Raw genomic sequence first — 14352 nt, 5'->3', positions numbered from 1 at the left:
GCTCTTCATTGGCATCCAGGTTCTGAATTCTCTGTCATTTCAGTGATTTTATGCTGGTCCTCCACTTGAGTACTAGCCATAGGTCTTGGCTTGGCACTCCCATCCCATAGCCCTGTGCACCATAGCTCTGGGGTGAACTCAGGCTTTTCATTTTCTCCCCAGCTTGGGAGCAGCAGGGTTGGGGACCTTGGCAATGGCAATGGCAGAAAGCCTTTCACTTGTCTCTTGGGGTACCACCTCAGAGACGTGCAGAGCTCTGCCAATCAGAATGATCAGTCAGAAATGGAGCAGCTGCATTGTGGGCCCAAGCTGGGACCCCTGCCTAGTGAAGAGCAGGGGATTTGGGGCCAACAGGGAAGAGAGACTGGGCTTCCCTCCATATGGTGCCTGTGGCCTGCTGGAGGTGTGAGCAAAGCACTCAGGCACTTTGTTTCTTCCCCAGCCTGAGGGCAGCAAGGGCAGTATCACTGCAGCAGTAATGGCAAAAGGGATCTCAGTTGCCTCTGGGAACTCCACCCCAGAGAGACGCAGAGCCACTGCCAATGAGAATGTTCAGCCAAGGGTGAGGTAGCTGAACTGTAGGCTTAAACCTGGGCCTCCTTCTGGTGAAGAGCAGGTTGCAGGAAGCTCACAGAGAAGAGAAACTGGGCTTCTCTCCATCTGGTGGCTGTGGCACGCTGGAGGTGCTGGCAAAGCAATCAGGGTCTTTATTCTTTCCCCAGGCCAAGGGCAGCAGTGGTGGTACTGCTACAGTGGCAATGGCAGAGAGCCCGTGAGTTACCCCTGAAAGCTCCATCTCAGAGAGATGCAGAGATGCCACTGAATGAAGCAATCCTTCAGGGTGGGGGTGCAGGATGGCTGTGCTGGCGGCCCAGGTCAGGAGACCCTACCCAGTGAGGCATAGCAGGGAGGGGGACCCACGTGGATACAGTTTGCCCACTTTCTGTAAGGCAGCTGTGATGTGCTAAGAAGCCTATGATAGTTCTTGGGCTCTTCAGTCCCTCCCTAGCCTAGGAGAGGTAGAGGCAGGGACCATGGCAGTTGCTAAAACAGTAGGCCTGATAGTTACCTCTGGGAGGTCAGTCTGCAGAGCTGCAATTAGCCTGAGTGCTCAGGCAGAGGGTAAGTGGCTGCACTGGGACCCAGGCCAGTGGGCACTACCAGGCGAGGTGTAGTGGAGGTGAGGCCGCTACAGGAGGTAGAGTAGAGACGGGAGGTGAGTCTGTCTGCTCCTCAGCACTGTAGATATGGTCTCTATCCTGGGGGCATGTGAGAGAGTCTGGCCTCTTCTGGTGGCAGAGCTATAGCAGCTGGCACTGTGGTGCTCAGGGGTCCAAGGCCCTTAGGGTTCCATGTGGGCCTGACTGGAGGCTCTGCCCAGACTCCATGCAGCTCTGTCAGTTGGGGAGCCCTGAGGGGAGGGTGTCGGGGGATTTTCTGTGCCCAGGATTTCAAAAGTCGATGGCAGAAGAGTGAGTCACCAGTGGCTCTTGCTCACTGTTTTCCTGCCATGGGGATCCCCCCTGGGATCCACACCAATTCTGGGTGGGTGGCTTTTCTGTCTCATTCCTCTCTGTTCTCTGTTGTTCACATTTCTTCCTTGATGAATTCCCCATTTTAAAACAACTTTACATACATTTGTGGAGTGTAAGTGCAATTTCGTTACATGCATAGATTGCATAGTGCTATCAAGGTTCATCTATAGCATTATCAGAATTTTTTTTAAAAAAACTTACAGGATGAGGTCTTGCTATTTTGCCCTGGCTGATCTGGAATTCCTGGGCTCAAGTGATCTGCCTGCCTTGGCCTCCCAAAGTGCTGAGATTACAGGGGTAAGTCACTGAACCTGGCCAGAATCGTTTTTTCTTTATACAGCTGAATAATATTTCATGTATGTGTGTATATCACATTTTGCTTATCTATTTACCTGTTGATGGGCATTACGGTTGGTTATACCTTTTGGCCATTGTGAATAATGTTGCTATGAACATGAGTGTACAAATACCTGTTTGAGTCCTTGCTCTTGGTTCTTTTGGGTATATACCCTGAAAGGGAGTTGTTGGATTATGTGATAATTCTGTGCTTAATATTTTAAGGGGCTGCCAAACCATTTTCCACAGGGGCTGCACCAGTTACATTACAAAAAGCAGTGCATAAAAGGTCCAGTTTTTCAATATCCTTGCTGACATTTAATATTTTCTGTTTATGTGTTGAATATTTAAAGTGTTTGAAATTCATTTGAGGGTCTTTGTTATTACCAAAATATTATAAAAAGTTTTTCAAATAGAGCAATATGCTGTAATATAAATCATCCTACTTGTTTCTTGATGCCCATGATCTATTTTCACAGTAAGAAGAGAAACTTCTCGCCACCCATCCTCAGTCCACTGCACCCACCCTTTGCTGTGTCAGGATGTGCAGGGGAGAGAGGGAGCTTGGCAGCTCTGTCCTGCATTGGTCTGTGGTAGTCCATCACTGGGTTGTAAAGCACCTCTCCTCCTCCTCCTTCTTGGGAGAAATTTCACTGATTCTGAGTGCCATCTGCATTTATTTTGGGTGTGATATTAACCCAATTTTATTGAAATAACACTAGATAGGAAGTTAGGGGATAGATTCTCTATCTGATGAGTTTTGGGCAAATCACATACTTAATTTTTCAGTCTTGTTTTTTCTCTTAGGCAAGAAAATAGTAAATTAGGCAGCCAGTGGGAGATCCTCAGAGCTCTGAATGTGGGTTTGGAACACCAGATTTCTACCACTTATTTTGTTATTACTTGTCTTGCACAAAGATCATGGCCCAAGTAACAGTGTCCACCCTGGCTGTTGAAGATGAGGAGTCCTCAGAGAGAGGGATGGTGGTGACATTCCTCATGTCAGCTCTTGAGTCCATGGTGAGAATTTCTATTCTGACATTCCATAGTTGGGTAGGACTCGGCTGTAGATAAGGTTGATTTGTTTTTGTAGAAGATATAATTTTATGTTTCTTTAGTTTTAAGGAGTAGTTTTTTTCTTGCGTAGCAGTTATGCCTTTCAAATGACATTTTATTACCATGCTTCAGAATGTTTCATTTTTACTTTGAATCTCAAATAATTTTCTACCATTATTTTAGGCAATCTTTTGTTTTGCAAGTGTGAATTTTGAAATTATGTATAATATTTGTGGTTACTTAGAATGAGTTTGTATACTAGAGTATGGGGCTAGAGTTTTATTGTATCAATATGTAGAAGATTCCCAGAATTTGGGGTCATGAGGGCATCTTTACTATTGTGTATCTATATTTCTTCCGCTTACACATTCACCATTGCATTAACCACCTCTTTCTAAATTGTTTAGTGTTAGCTGTTTATGTTTTTTTTTGTTTTTTTTTTCGGAATCTCACTCTGTCACCCAAGGTGGAGTGCAGTGGTGCGATCTTAGCTCACTGCAACTTCCGCCTCCCAGGCTCAAGTGATTGTCCTGACAGCCTTTCCAGTAGCTGGGACTGCAGATGTGCACCATCACACTCAGCTAATTTTTGTATTTTTGCTAAAGATGGGGTTTCACAATGTTGGTAAGGCTTGTCTTAAACTCCCGAGCTCAAGTGATCTGTCTGCCTTGGCCTCCCAAATTGCTGGGATTACAGGTGAGAGCCACCGCACCTGGCCAGCTCTTTACTTAAAAAAAATAAAAACCTATCATATGCATAATTACAGTGAAATATTGAGTACTGATTATGTAGTTTTGTATTTTTATATTACTATCATGGTAGTTACACAATTAATTTATATTTTTATGGGTATGTAGTTGGAAATAATATTTATTATAAAAAGTATCATGTGGCTGGGCACGGTGGCTCATGCCAGTAATCACAACACTTTGGGAGGCCAAGGCGGGTGGATCACGAGGTCAGGAGATTGAGACCATCCCGGCTAACACGGTGAAACCCCATCTCTACTAAAAATACAAAAAAAATTAGCTGGGTGTGGTGGCGGATGCCTGTAGTCCCAGCTACTCGGGAGGCTGAGGCAGGAGAATGGCATGAACCTGGGAGGTGGAGCTTGCAGTGAGCCAAGATCTTGCCACTGCACTCCAGTCTGGGTGACAGAGTGAGACTCTGTCTCAAAAAAAGAAGAAAAAGTATCAGACTTAGGTATTTTCTTTTTTTTTTTTAACCTTTTTTTTTTTTTTGAGAAAGGCTCTTACTCTGTTGTCCAGACTGGAATGCAGTGGTGTAATCATGGCTCACTGCAGCCTGGACATCCTGGGTTCAAGTGGTCTTCCTACCTCAGCCTCAGAGTAGCTGGGACTGTAGGCATGTGCTACCACATCTGGCTACTTTGTTTTGCTTTTTAGTGGAGATGAGGTCTTAATATATTGCCCAGGCTGGTCTCTAATTCTTGAGCTCAATCAATTCTGTCTCTGCCTTTCAAAGTCCTGAGATTACAGGCATGAGTCACTGTTCCTGGCCTAGCTAATTTTTAAGCTTTTTTGTAGACACAGGGTTTCTTTATGTTGCCCAGGTTTGTCTTAAACTCCTGGGTTCAAGCAGTTGTCCTGTCTTGGCTTCCCAAAGTGTTGGGATTACAGGTATGAGCCACCATGCACGGCCTTAGGTATTTTCTGACATATTAAATGTAAATGTTTTAAGCAGGAGTATGCATTTTCCTCCTCTTAATAAGAGGTTGAAAAGTATTTAGGTGGTGCTTAACCTCACAGAACTCTGTGTGACAAAGTTTGTGGATGCTCTTTTTTCATTTTTTTGGGACAGGATCTGACTCTTTTAGGATGGAGGGCAGTGGCATGATCATAGCTCAGTGCAGCCTTGACCTCTTGGGTTCAAGTGACTTTCCTGCCTCAGCCTCCCATAGTGCTCAGATTATAGGCTTGAGCAACTGTGCTTGGCCATGTGTTTTGTTTTCTTATTAGGGCATTAAAAAATGTTTTAAGAACTTTATAAAATTATCTCCTTAAAGAAATTTTAGAATGGTTGGTGGTTATATATTGTTATTTTATGAATGACTTGTTTCTGCCTTGTGATCATAAAACCAGGCAAAATTTGTGACTTTAATGTTAAATAAAAATTTAGAGATGAAATGCTGTTCTGTTGATAATAAAATTTTTTTTTAAAATATTGATCTCTGCAAAGGATACCATAAGGCCACGTAAGACCCATTCACTTCCTTAGAGTTTCTTAACAGTTCCCTCATCTTTGGCATAGTCATTTCACTATTCTCAGCCTTTATGTCTTCCTCCCCAGCATTATTAGTAAGACCATTTCTCCTCCTATTCCTAGTTGTATATGACACAGTATAATTAAAGTTGTAGAAACTGCTGAGTTTTTCACTGGCTTGTCAGAGTGCTAAGCAGATCCAGGCTGACTTTATCTCTTCCTTGGCTGGTAGACTTGTTTTATCTAATCTATGGATAGTACATGAATCTTGCTTACTCTTTCATAAACATTGCCTTTGTTGACAGGCTTGTTTTAGAGTGTGGATACTGAAGCAAGAATGTACCCTCATTTACCACAAGGTAAGTAAATAATAGTTCCTTACAGGAGAGTAGCCACAGCACATGTCATGTAAGTGCAACGGAAGGAAATTACCGAGGCTCATCATTCTTCACATCAACTGCTGGGGCAGTTGTTGGCCCACCTCCAAGTCAGAAGTTCTCTACCATGGCTTTATTATAGCTCAAAAGATTTCTGATCACCTCACTAGCTGCTAAATTAGTTACTGAAGATAACATTTTAAAGCAATATTATGCAGAAATAATCTCCAGTTAAGAAATTAGAGGGCATTTATTGTACAAATCAAAAACAAATACTGGAAAGCTTACAGTTTTCAACAAATGATACTGAGAAAATAGGCTATTTGGTAAAAAGTAAAAATTGTGGTAAAAACAAGCTTCAACGTATAGTCTTCATCATGTGATGAGTTAAATTCTAGATGAGCAAAAATAGTTATACTGAGACAGATTTTAAAACCAAAACAAAATATATGTAATTATTATATAATTATTTAATTCCATAAATGGCTTTTCTATGCCTAAAATAAGTGATGTACCTCTATGGGTCAGTCAGAGATACACTAACACATTTGATAAATAGACAAAAGAAATGGTAATTTGCAGAAAATTATGCTACAATATTCTTTAATTTTAACACCAATCAGTGGAGTATGTTTATGACACTAAGATACCCTTTTTCAAGGTTTCTGGAGAAGTCACATGGTAACATTTGCTAGGATATTATGAACCTTATTAGAAAGCATATTTTAGTAGATTTTGAGTATTTGGAGTATTGACTCTTAATGGTTGTTTTTCTTGACTCTCATGTCTTTTTTGAGAAAGTCATTGAAGATGTACATAAATATTTTCTTCCCAGGTTATTACAGTAGTGTTATTTTTAGGAGGGAAAATTGGAATCACTGACCTTTGAAATGATGTTAGCACTAAATGAATTATGGTGTATCCATAAAATGGAATACTATGTACTCTATAAAGCTTTTAAATAATTTGACTCTCATAGAAATATTCTTAGTGAAAGTCAGTAAGTAATCACCTAAATGTGATTCTGGCTATGTGTAGATGGGGTAATACTTCTGGAGGAGGGGATTATGTACTGAATACTGTAGTGTGGGTTTCAGTCCCTTCTTTCAATTCTGATGGCACTAATTTCCCCAGCAGCTGTGAGTGTTCAAGTCACCTTGTCCACCTTTTACCTGGGGAGGGCCACACTGGCTTCTGAGCTCTTGGTGCAGCTGCATCCCTGTTCAGCACTTTGCCTGTTCAGCGATGCCTGCCTCCCACCTCCTGGGTGCTGTTATTGACAGTGCTCCCCAGCAAGCCTGTGTGAAATCTCAGTCTCTTTCTTGGAGAATCTGACCTGTAATAGATTACAAGGGATTTCTGCATTTTTTTCTTATAAATCTTGTGGTGTCTTTTGCTTAAAATCAGGCAAAAATCTATTTAGAAAGAGCAGTAACTTTAAAAAATGGTGTTAGATTTTTTTTTTTTTAAACAGAGTCTTGCACTGTTGCTCAGTCTGGAGTGCATTGGCACGATCTCGACTCACTGCAACCTCTGCCTCCCAGGTTCAAGTGATTCTCCTGCCTCAGCCTCCCAAGTAGCTAGGATTACAGGCATGAGCCACCACACCCGGCCTTTTATTTATTTATTTGTTATCATTATTATTATTATTATGTGCATTTTTAGTACAGACGGGGTTTCACTGTGTTGGCCAGCCTTTTCTCAAACTCCTGACCTCGTCATCCACCCGCCTTGGCCTCCCAAAGTGCTGGAACTACAGGCATGAGGTGCTGTGCCCAGGCTTGTGTTAGATTTTTTAATTAATCTAGCAGAAATGGTGCTTTTAAATGTCTGCCTTTAACATAATATTTGCTGTTATTATTATAGTTTAAAGAACTGGCCAAGTTTAAGGCCAAAGTGGCCTGCATCACAGAGTATAAAGCAGATCTCTTTGCCTTCAGAACTGAAGGACAGAGGACACAATTTTTTCAATACCAGAAAGGATTTTCAAGCGGATTTTGTGAAATATTGTAAGCATTGTATTGTTATCATTTTTATTTCATTGTTTTTAAACCTAAATATTTATAGATAACACTAGTCATATTTTCTTCTAAAGCAGAATGAGGTTTAAACTATAAAAAAAATTTTTTTTTTTGAGATGGAGTCTCATTCTGTTGTCTAGGCAGAGTGCAGTGGTGAGGTCTCAGCTCACTGCAACCTCTGCTTCCTGAGTTCAAGCAAATCCCCTGCCTCAGCCTCCTGAGTAGCTGGGATTACAGGCACGTGGCACCACACCCAGCTAATTTTTTTTTTTTCTATTTTTAGTGGAGATGGGGTTTCACCATGTTGGTCAAGCTGGTACTGAACTCCTGACTTCAAATGATCCACTCACCTCGGCCTCTCAAAGTGCTCAGATTACAGGTGTGGGCCACTGTGCACGGTCTAAACTATGAATGATTTTCTGAAATGTTTATGAAGAGATTTCAAAATGCTTAAAAGGAATCACCGAAGTGGTGATATGTCAGGGTAGATACTGAAGAGTTAAGAACAATGGCAAGTGTTGATTGTACGGGGCTTTTTGCTTGGCTTCACTCTGGATTAATGAGATGCATTAGAGAGAAGGTAATGAAGGGAGAGAAATTTTGAATAGATTAAAAGTTCTTACTCAGATAACGGAGTTCTAGATAAAGGTTGTGAACTGAAAACAAGAAATTCACTGTGCAAAGGAGTTTGTTTAAGTATGATGCAGAATTAAACAGTTCTCAACTCGCTGAGTGGAATCACCTTATCTGAATCTTCAGTGGGTTTTGTAATCCTTGTTTAGAGCAATGAGCTTATTTGACATTGGAACACAGTATTAAAATTTACTATAGGGTGTTAATACTTATGGCCTTTCACAGTATGACAGTTTTCATATCTGTGTGTAACCTAACACTATTGATAGGTTTCATGTTAACTGAGTGAAACACTGAAAGGGAACAAAAAAAGGCAGGGCAATAGGCACAGAATACATACAGGCATAACTCATTTTTTTGAGCCCTGCAGATACTGCAGTTTTTACAAATTGAAGATTTGTGGGAATCTTTTGTCAAGCAAGTCTTTTGTGCCATTTTTCCAACAGCATGTGCTCTCTTTGGTTCTCTGTGTCACATTTGGTTACTCTTAGAATGTTTCAAACTTTTTCATGATTATTATATGTGCTGTGGTGACCTGCAATCAGTGAGCTTTGATGTTACTGTTGTAATTGTTTTGGACTCCATGAACGCACCTGTATAAGATGGCAAACCTCACTGGCAAATGTTGTGTGCTCTGACTGATCCACCAATCAGGTGGTTTCCCATCGCTTCCTCTCCTAACGCCTCCCTGGTCCCTGAGACACAATATTGAAATGAGGCCAGTTAACAGCCCTCCAGTGGCCTCTAAGTGTTCATGTAAAAGAAAGAGTTGCAGTCTGCTCACTTTAAATCAAGTTAAAAATGATGAAGCTTAGTGAGGAAGACATGTTGGCAGCTGAAAGCTAAGCCAAACAGTTTGCCAGGTGGTGAATGCACAGGAAAAGTTATCAAAGCAAATGAGAAGTGCTGCTCCAGTGAACCCACAAATGATAAGAAAGCAAAACTGCCTTATTGCTGATATGGAGAAACTTTGAGTGGTCTCGATAGAAGGTCAGACTGGCCACAACATTCCTGTAAGTCAAAGCTTAATCCAGAACAAAGCCCTAACTCTCTTCAATTCTGTCGTGGCTGAGAGGAGGTGAGTAAGCTGCAAAAGAAAAGCTGAAAGCTAGCAGAGGTTGGCTCATGAGGTTTAAAGAAAGACACAGTCTGTATAATACAAAAGTGCAAAGTGAAGCAGCAAGTGCTTGATGTAGGAACTGCAAGTTCTTCAGAAGATCTCGCTGAGATAATTCATGAAGACGGCTACACTCAAAAAACAGATTTTTAATGTAGACAAAACAGCTTTATATTGGAAGATGCCATCTAGGACTTTGCTAGCTAGAGAGAATTCCGTTACTGGCTTCAAAGCTTCAAAGGAAGCCAGTGCTCATTTACCATTCCAAAAATTCTAGGGCCCTTAAGAGCTATGCTAAATCTGCTCTGCATGTGTTCTATCAGTGGAACAGTAAAGCCTGGATGACAGCATATCTCTTTATAGCATTATTCACTGATTATTTTAAGCCTACTTTTGAGACTGACTGCCCAGAAAAAAAAGTTCCTTTCAAAATATTACTGCTCATTAACACTGCACCCAGTCCCTCTGAGAGCCCTGATGGAGGTTGTACAAAGACATGAATGTCATTTTCATGCCTGCTAATGCAACATCCATTCTGCAGCCCATGGATTTAGGAGTAATTTCAAGTCTTATGATTATTATTACTTTCTTTTTTGAGAAGGTCATCTCACTGTTGTTCAGGCTTGAGTGTAATGGCACAATCACAGCTCACTGCAGCCTCAGTCTTCTCAGGCTCAGGTGATCCTCCCACTTCAGTCTGCTGAATAGCTGGGACCACAGGTGGTGCACCAGCATGCCTGGCTAATTTTTGTGGGGTTTTTTTGTAGAGATGTTTTGTTTCCATGTGGTCTAGGCTGGTTTCAGACTTGTGGGTTCAAGCAATCTGCCCACCTTGGCCTTCTTTAGAGCTTGGGATTACAGGTGTGAGCCACTGTACTCAGCCTTCAAGTTTTATTCTTTAAGAAATATATTTTGTAGGCCAGGCGTGGTATCTCATGCCTGTAATCCCAGTGATTTGGGAGGCCAAGGCAGGCAGATCACAAGGTCAGGAGATCGAGACCAGCCTGATCAACATGGTGAAACCCCATCTCTACTAAAAACACAAAAATTAGCTGGGCGTGGTGGTGTGTGCCTGTAATCCCAGCTACTCAGGTGTCTGAGGCAGGAGAATCACTTGAACCAGGAAGTCAGAGGTTCCAGTGAGCCGAGATCACACCACTGCACTCCAGCCTGGCAACAGAGCAAGACTCCATCTCAAAAAAAGAAAGAATTACATTTTGTAAGGCCATAGCTGCCAGAGATAGTGATTCCTCTGATGGATCTGGGCAAAGTAAATTAAAAACCTTCTGGGAAAGATTTACTGTTCTAGGTGCCATTAAGAACATTTGTGATTCATGGGAAGAGAACAAAATTAACATTAACAAGACTGGTGGAAGAAGTTGATTCCATCTCTCATAGGTGACTTTAAGGGGTTTGGGATTTTAGAGGACGAAGGAACTGCAGATGTGGTGGAAATAGCATGTGAACTAAAATTAGAAGTGGAGCCTGCTGGCTGGGCACACAGTGGCTCATGCCTATAATACCAGCACTTTGGGAGGTCAAGGTGGGATCACCTGAGGTCAGGAGTTTGAGACCAGCCTGACCAACATGGAGAAAGCCCATCTCTACTAAAAATACAAAATTAGCCGGGCATGGTGGTGCACGCCTGTAATCCCAGCTACTTGTGAGGCTGGGTCAGGAGAATTACTTGAACCCAGGGGGCAGAGGTTGCAGTGAGTGGAGATCCTGTCATTGCACCCCAGCCTGGGCAACAAGAGTGAAACTCTGTCTCAAAAAAAAAAAAAAAAAAAAAAAAAAGAAGTGGAGCCTGCAGATGGGACTGAACTGCTGCAATTTCATGATCAAACATGAAGAGATAAGCAGTTGCTTCTTACAATGAGCAAAGAAAGTCGTCTCTGAAATGGAATCTACTCCTGGTGTAGATGTCGTGAATATTGTTGAAATGACAAAAAATTTAGAATATTCCATAAATTTACTTCATAAAGCAATGGCAGGCTTTCGGAGGATTGATTCCGATTTGGAAAGAAGTTCCACTGTGTGTAAAATGCTATCCAATAGCATCAAACCTCCCAGAGATCTTTTGTGAAAGAAAGATTCAACATAACTTTTAAATGCATTGGGAAACGAAGACATTTGTGTAACTTCACTTTATACTTCCATGATTGTGGTGGTCTGGAATTGAACCTACAGTATCTCCCACAGATGTCTGTATGCCACTAAGCTTTAAACTTAAATTTGCATTGTCAGATTAGATTCAATTCATGATGAATTGAGATTACTAGTGAATTAAAAATTTTGCTAATTCACTAATTCCTATTCCCAGTAGTAGCTTTAGTTTCTTAAAAAAACTATCCTTGCCACTGTATCCCTCCCCTCACCACCGTATCCCTCCCCTCACCACCTGTGTTACAATCTTCCAAGCTTTATGGTAGTAACCTATTTTTTAAATTTTGCCAATATTATAATTTTGAGAAATGTTAAGTCCTTGATTTTGTGTTTCTTTATACTAATAATGCTGTTTTGATTGTGTGTGTATCACCTGCCCTCTGACCCACAAACACCACAATCTCGCGGGCAGCTGTGTTTATTCTCCCCTCCCTGTGCTCCATGGTTTACATGGTTCTCCACTGATTCGAACTAAGCCTTAGGGGAGTTGTCCTCGTTGGGAGTTGTAGTCCCCACCTATTGGTATTTATAGTTTGTTTACATTGCTACTAATTTGATAACATGGAGAATGGTTTTTGTACCTAATTCTCAAGTACCTTTTATTTGTTTGCAATAGTGTTCTTCTGAAACATAATAGTTTCATGAGGAAGTTGTAGAAATTCTTCAGGAGAATTCTGAGCCCTTTTCTGGGATTTAGTGAAGTGCTATTAAATAGAACTAAATATAATGCGAGTCATTCACATGATTTAAAACTTTCTAGTTACAACATTAAAAAATACAGGGAAACAAGTGAAAATCATTTAGTGGTAATACTTTAAAATATTTCAATGTGTGATCAATATAGAAATTATTAATGGGATATTTGGAATACTTTTTGTGCTGAGTTTTCAAAAGTCAATGTGTGTTGTTCATCTACAGCACATCTGAATTTGGACTGGCCACATTTCAAGTGTCACATGTGTCTAGTGGTTATTGTGCTGGACTTTGTAAGCCTAGAATTTGTTTCCTGATGATAATCTTCCCATATTTAAATTTATAGCCAATAAATTACTCTTATTTTAGGTTTGTATTTTAAAAGCTCCCTTTAAGATCTTCCCCCTGCCTTTTTTTTTTAAACACAGGGTCTCTTTTTGTGACCCAGACTGGAGTGTAGTGGTAAAATTATAGCTCATCGTAACCTTAAATTCCTGGACTCAAGCAATCTTCTTGCTTCAGCCTCCAGAGTAGCTAGGACTACAGATATGCACCACCACACTTAATTTTATTCATCTTTTTTTATAGGGATAGGTTGTTTCTGTGTTGCTCAAGCTGGTCTTGAAATCCTGGGCTCAAGCAATTCTGCCTCAGCCTCCCAAGGTGGAGGGATTATAAGTGTGAGCCACTTCACTTGACCTATTTTTTGTTTGTATAACAGATCACAGATATTGGAATACAGGAAAAACTATTTTCACTAAAAGCCAAATAAATATTAAGAAAATAGATATGCACCTTAATATTTTTTACAGGTGTTGAAGAAGAAGAAAAGGTTGCAGAGATGTGTAAAATAAAGTCTACAACCCAGGTGAATCAGATGAGTGTAGATGTTGTAGAAATGGCAACACTCGGAAAAAAACAGTTGAGGACTATTTCTGCTTTTGCTGTCTTAAAAGGAACACACTTAAATTTTATAAAAGATACCTGATATAATAGAGTTTTTAAAGGGTAGACAATGTTATGTCATTGACTTAACAGTCATATAACAACATTTTCACAAGCTGAATGGATGAGGAATAACCTTACTTTCCACTTCCTTTTAGGAGGAACCCAAGAAATACGCCAGGGTAGGACCATCTTAAAGACAATAATGCAAGAAATCAGACATTTCTCTCTCCTTTTGTGTAGTTTTTAAAGTCAGATATTTAATATACTTTACATTTTGGCCCTTTGGATCGGTGTCAGGTTTAGAACTTCTTACATGTGAATAGGGTGCTGTAGTGTTAAGTAATTTTAAAACCACATATTACAAAAGATCACGTATGCCTTTATTAAGGCACAATAAGGTGGTGATGATTTTGTTCTTTAGTCTTACAATTTAATGACATTTATCTGCTTTTTGCCTCTCCCAGGGAAAGCTTTACAAAAACCCACAGAGGTACCTGTACCATATGAGAAGATGCTACAAGACCAGTCAGCTTTGATAGTACAGGGGCTTCCAGAAGGTGTTGCCTTTAAACACCCTGAGAATTATGATCTTGCAACCCTGAAATGGATTTTGGAGAACACAGCTGGGATTTCATTTATTATTAAGAGGTGAGGTGCTTTCTCCCTTCGTGCCCATCAATGGTTTATTCATATAAATTTGAATATTCAGCTTATGTTAATATAGTTTAAAAATTCTTGGTTAAGACAATTCATTTAAATTCATGCTGTCATTAATTTTATGTATTCATGTGTTTTATTAGTTTTGTTTTATTGCAGATCTTTCTTAGAGCCAAAGAAGCATCTAGATTAGGGATTGCTTTGCTTCCTTGATAGCTGGCTGGCTTCCTATCCCGTTTTGCTAGATTTAAATACACTTTAATGGTTTCTCTTTTATTTTCTTTGAGAATATGATGTAAGACATTTTCCTATGGGCTGCTTAGATATTTGTATAATCCAAGAAAAGTTCATTGAGCTGAAAAAGTAGAGACTTGTGTTTTGTTTTCAGATCAGCTACTTGTTTTCTACGTAAGATCATAGATCTGTGCCCACTTCCAAGCATCATGAGTAGGATTAATGACCTAATGTCACTGAATAGGCATGGCATTTTTGGGCACAGCTTTGGTTGGGGAGGGGATGCACAGCTGTGTATAAGCATTATGGCTTTGGAGGGCTTGGAGTCTCGTGGAAGGGACAAAAGTTTGTAAAAT

General features: G+C 40.5%; 1 pseudogene; it reads left to right on the top strand.

The window, feature by feature from the left end:
* Positions 1–2662: 2662 nt before the first annotated feature.
* Positions 2663–13955, top strand: LOC101152023 (general transcription factor II-I-like; annotated as a pseudogene).
* Positions 13956–14352: the final 397 nt, after the last annotated feature.

The sequence above is a fragment of the Gorilla gorilla genome, chromosome 16 (assembly GCF_029281585.2).
Source record: "Gorilla gorilla gorilla isolate KB3781 chromosome 16, NHGRI_mGorGor1-v2.1_pri, whole genome shotgun sequence".
Taxonomy (NCBI): domain Eukaryota; kingdom Metazoa; phylum Chordata; class Mammalia; order Primates; family Hominidae; genus Gorilla; species Gorilla gorilla.
The sequence above is the reverse complement of the archived record's forward strand: the minus strand, read 5'-3'. Positions and strand labels throughout refer to the sequence as shown.